This window comes from Alligator sinensis, unplaced genomic scaffold (assembly GCF_000455745.1).
Source record: "Alligator sinensis unplaced genomic scaffold, ASM45574v1 scaffold467_2, whole genome shotgun sequence".
NCBI classification, from domain to species: domain Eukaryota; kingdom Metazoa; phylum Chordata; order Crocodylia; family Alligatoridae; genus Alligator; species Alligator sinensis.
In genome coordinates this window covers 1992486-1998139 of record NW_005842129.1, presented here as the reverse complement: position 1 = coordinate 1998139, position 5654 = coordinate 1992486, and the positions used below count along the sequence as shown (strand labels likewise).

Below are 5654 nucleotides of genomic sequence, written 5' to 3'. Positions count from 1 at the left end.
GCCACTCCGTCCCTCCCCCAGCCTCTGCCGCTGCATTACCTGCAGGGAGCAAGGCATCCACTCTGTTGTTGTTGCCTCCAGGGAGCAGGCCGGGGGGCCAAGGCCAGCGCTCTGTCCCCTGTGTCCTCACCATTATGGTGGTGGGCTGTATTCTGTCAGAACACTTCTTCGTGCTCCAATTGGCTGTTTGTCAGCCAATCAGAGCATGAATAAAGCATTATGGACAGACAGACAAACAGACTTAGGCTTTTATAATATTGGAAAATGCATTGAGGAAGCATGGGGGTGGGACATGTGCCCCGCCCCCGCAGGTTTCTGCTCCCAATAGTGGGACGTGGCCTGGGGCTGTAGCCTGGCCAAATTGGGACCAGCTCAAGACACAAGATGCCTCTGCAGCCCAGCGGGCAGTACCTGGTGTGGGAGGGAGGAGCAGCATGGAATGACTCAGTTCTGCTGCCACCAGTAGCCCCACACCAGGCTGCCAAAGTGAGGTGCACCCTGCCTGCCTGGCAGCAACAGGGGTGGTGGCAGTGCAGAGTTCTGCCCCTCCCCCACTGCAGCAGCGGGCAGGGGGTGCCTCAAGTTGGCAGCGTGCCAAGCGGAGTGCCGCCGTGACGGTGGGGACCAAGCGGGGGCGGTGAGGAATGCTGCTGGACTCGTCCCCCTCCCGCCCAGCCCTGCTCCTCAGAGGTGGTGGCGGCACGGGGTGCTGGTAGAGGGGAACAGAAGGGACTGCAAGACAAGTTTCCCCACCCTCCTGGGAGGCAGCAGTGGCATGGCAGGGGGAGTGGGAGTTAGGGTTAGGCTTATGGTTAGCAACCTTAAATATATATATATATATAAAACATTGTAAATATATCAATAAAATATTGTGTTCAACTGATATATCTATTATATATTTTTATGTATTATCCGTTGAGCACAATATTTTATTGATATATTTACAATTTTTATATATTATCAGTTGAACATAATATTTTATTATATAAAATTGTAAGTATACCATATATAGGCAAACTGCCCATCGAGAATGATACGGGGGGGAAAGCTTGCTAACCATAACCCTAACTCCCACGCCCCCTGCTGTGCCACTGATGCCTCCCAGGAGGGCGGGGAAGCTTGTCTTGCAGTCCCGTGTCCCCCACTACCAGTTCGCCGTGCTGCCGCCGCTACCTCTGAGGAGCAGGGCTGGGCGGGAGGGGGACGAGTCCAGCAGCGTTCCTCACCCCCACACTTGGTCCCCACCGTCACGGCGACACTCCGCTTGGTCCCCACCATCATGGCAGTGCTCAGCTGTGCTACCGCCTCCTGTCTGGAACGCTCCTGGAGCACTCTAATTGGTTGTTTCCGTAACCAGAGTGCTCCAAGAGAGTTATGGACTGAGACACAGATGGACTAAGCCCTTTATTATATTAGAATAATATAATCTAATTAGAATACTGATGTAGATAATCAGTTGAACACAATATTTTATTGATATATTTACGATTTTATATACATTTTAGATATATTAGTGGAGTTTCATTTTGATCACAGAAAAACACGGATTTGGGGGTTTTTAATACGAGAATTTGGGATATTTTTAAATCACACTATTTGGGATTTTTAAACAGAGAAAGCCAGGATCCCTGCTCATCACCTTCAGGAGCAACTCCACCAGAGGGTTGGCAACAGACAGTTTTCACACTATTACATTTATGCCAGTTTGGGTTGTATTTTTTTAGATGCAGAAATTACACTAGTACAAGTTGTAGCATGGCTGCAGCTATACTATGCAATGGTGTAGTTATACTGGTATCACTTATTCTTTTTCTCTTATAGCAGGGGCAAACACAATCAAGCCTCCTGGGCTGGATCCAGACCACAAAGAGCCTTGCAGGCTGGATCCAGACCCATCAGCAGTGGCAGGGTGAAGTTTCCTGCTTCACATTCCAGTCACACGAACAGTGCAAAGAGGATGCTCGCAACTTGCTCTGTACTTGAGCCACAGCCACTACCTCAGTACCTTTGACTAGGTTCCTACTCTTTCCTGAGAGCACAAGCCTAGTTTCAATACAACTAAGCAATTCGAGCATTTGACAGGATTCCTATGGAGATTTCTGTATTTTCCTCAGGTCCTTCTTTCTTTGCACTGCTCATCTCAGAGCTAACCAAGGACCATTAGCATTTACTGAACAGGGTTGTTTGTTTGTTTGGACAGACTAACTTTCAGAGACTGTGAGAAACCATTAACAGAAGCAGCTGTCCTTAGGCTGCTCACATTATAAAGAAGCCAGTGAATACAGAGAAACAGTTCTACTGAGCTGTTACTCAGACTACATTAGAAGTTAGGGGTGGCATGGGCACTAAGGCACACAGTTAACAGTCCAGAGCTCACAAGTTTGAGGCCACAGCAAACACTTCCAGCACAGGCCTGTCAGATTCCAACAAATCTGTGATTTCTGCTAAATACCTCATCACAAAGACAAGAAAAAGGAAGGGTAAAATCCAAATTTTGCCCAAAAGCCAGGTTAATTGCTTGTCATGTTTCCAAATGTTACCTATTTACATTTTCACTGACACCCTGCCACACTTTTAGCATCTTTCATTCCTTGGAGTCTCAGAACAGCAGAGACACCCTATGCCTGAAGAAGGGTGACTGCCTGAAAGCTTGCCAAGAACTTTTTTCCAACTATTCCATTGGCCTAATAAAAGATATCATATCTACTCAAAGAACCTTGCCTGCCTATGTCCTTAGACCAACAAGGCTACAACCAAAACCCACCAACTTGCTGAGGGTGCCCTCCATCCCATCTTCCTAGTATTCATGAAGATATTGAACAAAGCCAGCCTCAGAACTGACCACTGGGGCACTCCACTTGATGCCAGCTGACAACTAGATATCAAGCCATTAATTACTACCCTCTAAGCCCAACGATGCAGCCAGTTCTCTATCCACCTTACAGTCCATTCATCTAACCTGGACTTCCTTAGCTTCCTTGCAAGGATGTTGTGGGAGACTGTATCAAAAGCCTTTCTGAAGTCAAGGTAGATCACATCCACTGCTCTCCCTGAATCTAAAACCTGTCATATCTTGTCATAGAAGGCAAACAGGTTTGTCAGGCATTATCTGCCCTTGGTAAATCCATGGCAATTAATCCTAATCACCTTCTCCTCCTCATCCAAGTACTTACAAATGAATTCTTTGAGGACCCGCTCCATGAATTTTCCAGGAAGTGAGATGAAGCTGACCAGCCTGCAGTTCCCCAGATCCCCCTTCCCCCCTTTCTCAAAAATGGGCTTTTGCCACTGTCGGCTATTCACCTCCTCCCCAGACTGTTCCACCAGGTACAGTAGTCTGGGAGCTGACCTTGCCTGTGAAGACTGAGGTTAAAAAAAAAAGGCACTGAGTACTTCAACCTTTTCCTCATTATCTGTCACTAGCTTGATTCCCCCATTCACTAAGGAACCCACACTGTCCCTCAGCATCCTCTTGTCGATGGCATACTTGTAGAAACCCTTTCTGTTACCTTCACGTTCCTTGCTAGCTGCAACTCCAACTACACATTGGCCTTCCTAATTTCATCCTTCAGTTTCTGAGCAATACTCTTATACTCCCCCACCTTCCCCCCAGTTATCTGTCCACGTTTCCACTTTATTTTTAAACTTTTTGTGTTTTAGTTCACTAAAGAGTTTCCTGCTAAGCCAAGCTGGTCATCTGCCATACCTACAACTGTTGCAGTGTGCTGAGATGGCCCTGAGAAAGGTCTCTTTAAAGCACAACCAGCTGTCATGGACTCCTTTTCTGTCTCGGACTGGCCTCCCAGGGAATCCTACCCATCAGTTCCCTAAGTGAGTCAAGGTCTGCTTTTATGGTCCAGGGTCCTTACTCTGCTGCTCTCATTCCTTCTTTTCCTCGGGATCCTAAATTCAATGATCAACTGCTGCCCAAGGTGCCATCCACTTCTACAATCCCCACTTATTCCCATTTGTGAGAAGCAGGTCAAGAGCACAGCCCCCAGTCGGCTTCTTCAACACTTGCACCAGGCAGTTGTCCCCAACACTCTCCAAACCTTCCTGAATTGCCTGTGCAGTGCTGTATTGCCGTCCCAGAAAATGTTAGGGTGATCGAAGTCCCCCATGAGAACTAGGGCCTGTGATCAGAAAATTTCTTCAAGCTGTTTGAAGAAAGCCTTATCTACCTCATCCTCCACAAAAAACTAGAACTCTTGGTAAAGAGTTATCATTTTGATAAAAGGTATATCATTTTGGAACCAAGAGTTCTAGTTTTTTGTATGGTCTACACTACTGGATGCAAACGATCTAAGTCATCACAGATGTTGGAACCTGGCCTCTGACTCCAGCAGACATCATATCATGTGTACTTCTCAAACAGGATTATCCACTGAGCCCATGTAGATCATATCAAATACCCATTTTAGTCTCTCTACCCGAGATCCAACTAGCACAGCTCTCACGTAAAGGGTGCATAATTATAAATTTCCTAATGGAAGCTTATTTTCCAGCTCATAGTAAAACAATCATCTGCTCAGTAATTACCAAGCCCCTGCTACTGGACATTTCTGGGTACTTCCATAGGCACCGACTTTTTTTTTTTTTTTGCCAGTGGGCACTTGCAGGCATAAAAAAAGAACAGCAGCACTTTAACTCAGCACGTTCCCACGCCAAGTCCTGCACATATCCAGAAACAGCAGTGCATGAATTCAAACCAGCTCTTCAGCATCTGTATAGAAAAGACCTTTTAGTTCAAATGAAACATAAGCAACCATTGATCCTCTGGATTATGGTGTACATGTAAGAGATCTGGTCAGATGCCTGACCAATCCATTTGTGGCTGACAAGCCCAATTCAAGAGCAACACAGCTTGTTACAAGTTTCACAGATACATATGTTGTCTGAGTTGGAGTCCAAATTTACAGCATGCTTGCTACTTTCTCATTTTACTTCCATCCTTTGGATCAAAGTCACTTCATGTTGAGCTGCAACCAGCGCCAGCTGCTACCTCCAGATCAGAAGGGATTCTGCACGCTCCTGCTAGCTTTGTATCATGAATGGCGCGTGCCCCTGGCGGCTAGGGGGGGCATGGCTGCACCGGCGGCAGTTGGCAGCACCGTAGGTGCCACCGGCACTGTCAGCAGCGGTGGGGGGGGGTGGCAAGCGCTGACTACGGGTCGGTGACCACCCGCAGGTGCCACTGGCAGCAGTGGTGGTGGCAGGGGCAATCAGGAACTGCCTGCAGGCACCGCCAACAGTCAGTGGCGACATTTTGCAGGCGGTGCACCGCCACACGCAGGGGGTGCAAGTGCACCCCCTACATGTCGCCCCTGCTTTGTATGTTGGTATTGCACAATTTCATATAATTTTTTTGAACACTGTGGTACCACCGAAGAGGGCAAGCCTGCTTTCTAGAGCTATCTCAAATATCCCTATACAAAATATTCTTGGGAATACGGTCTTCTTCCATTGCCCTGACATGGCCAATTCATCACAACCTCATCTTGATAGTGGTTTTCAAGTGCATCAGTCCTGTACGCTCCAGTACCTGTGTTTGATATTCTGTCTTCCCACTCTATTTTCAGGATCTTACACAGACATCTCACGTGGAAGCTGTTCATCTCTTGATGTACCTAGCATATGCAATTCCCATTTCTGAA

The 5654-nt window shown here is 47.2% G+C and overlaps 1 protein-coding gene across 8 annotated transcripts in view; it reads right to left on the bottom strand.

Moving 5' to 3' along the window:
* IP6K1 (inositol hexakisphosphate kinase 1) overlaps positions 1 to 5654 on the bottom strand; it is a 96824-nt gene that overhangs the window by 83885 nt on the left and 7285 nt on the right. The gene's annotated exons all lie outside the window — the stretch shown is intronic.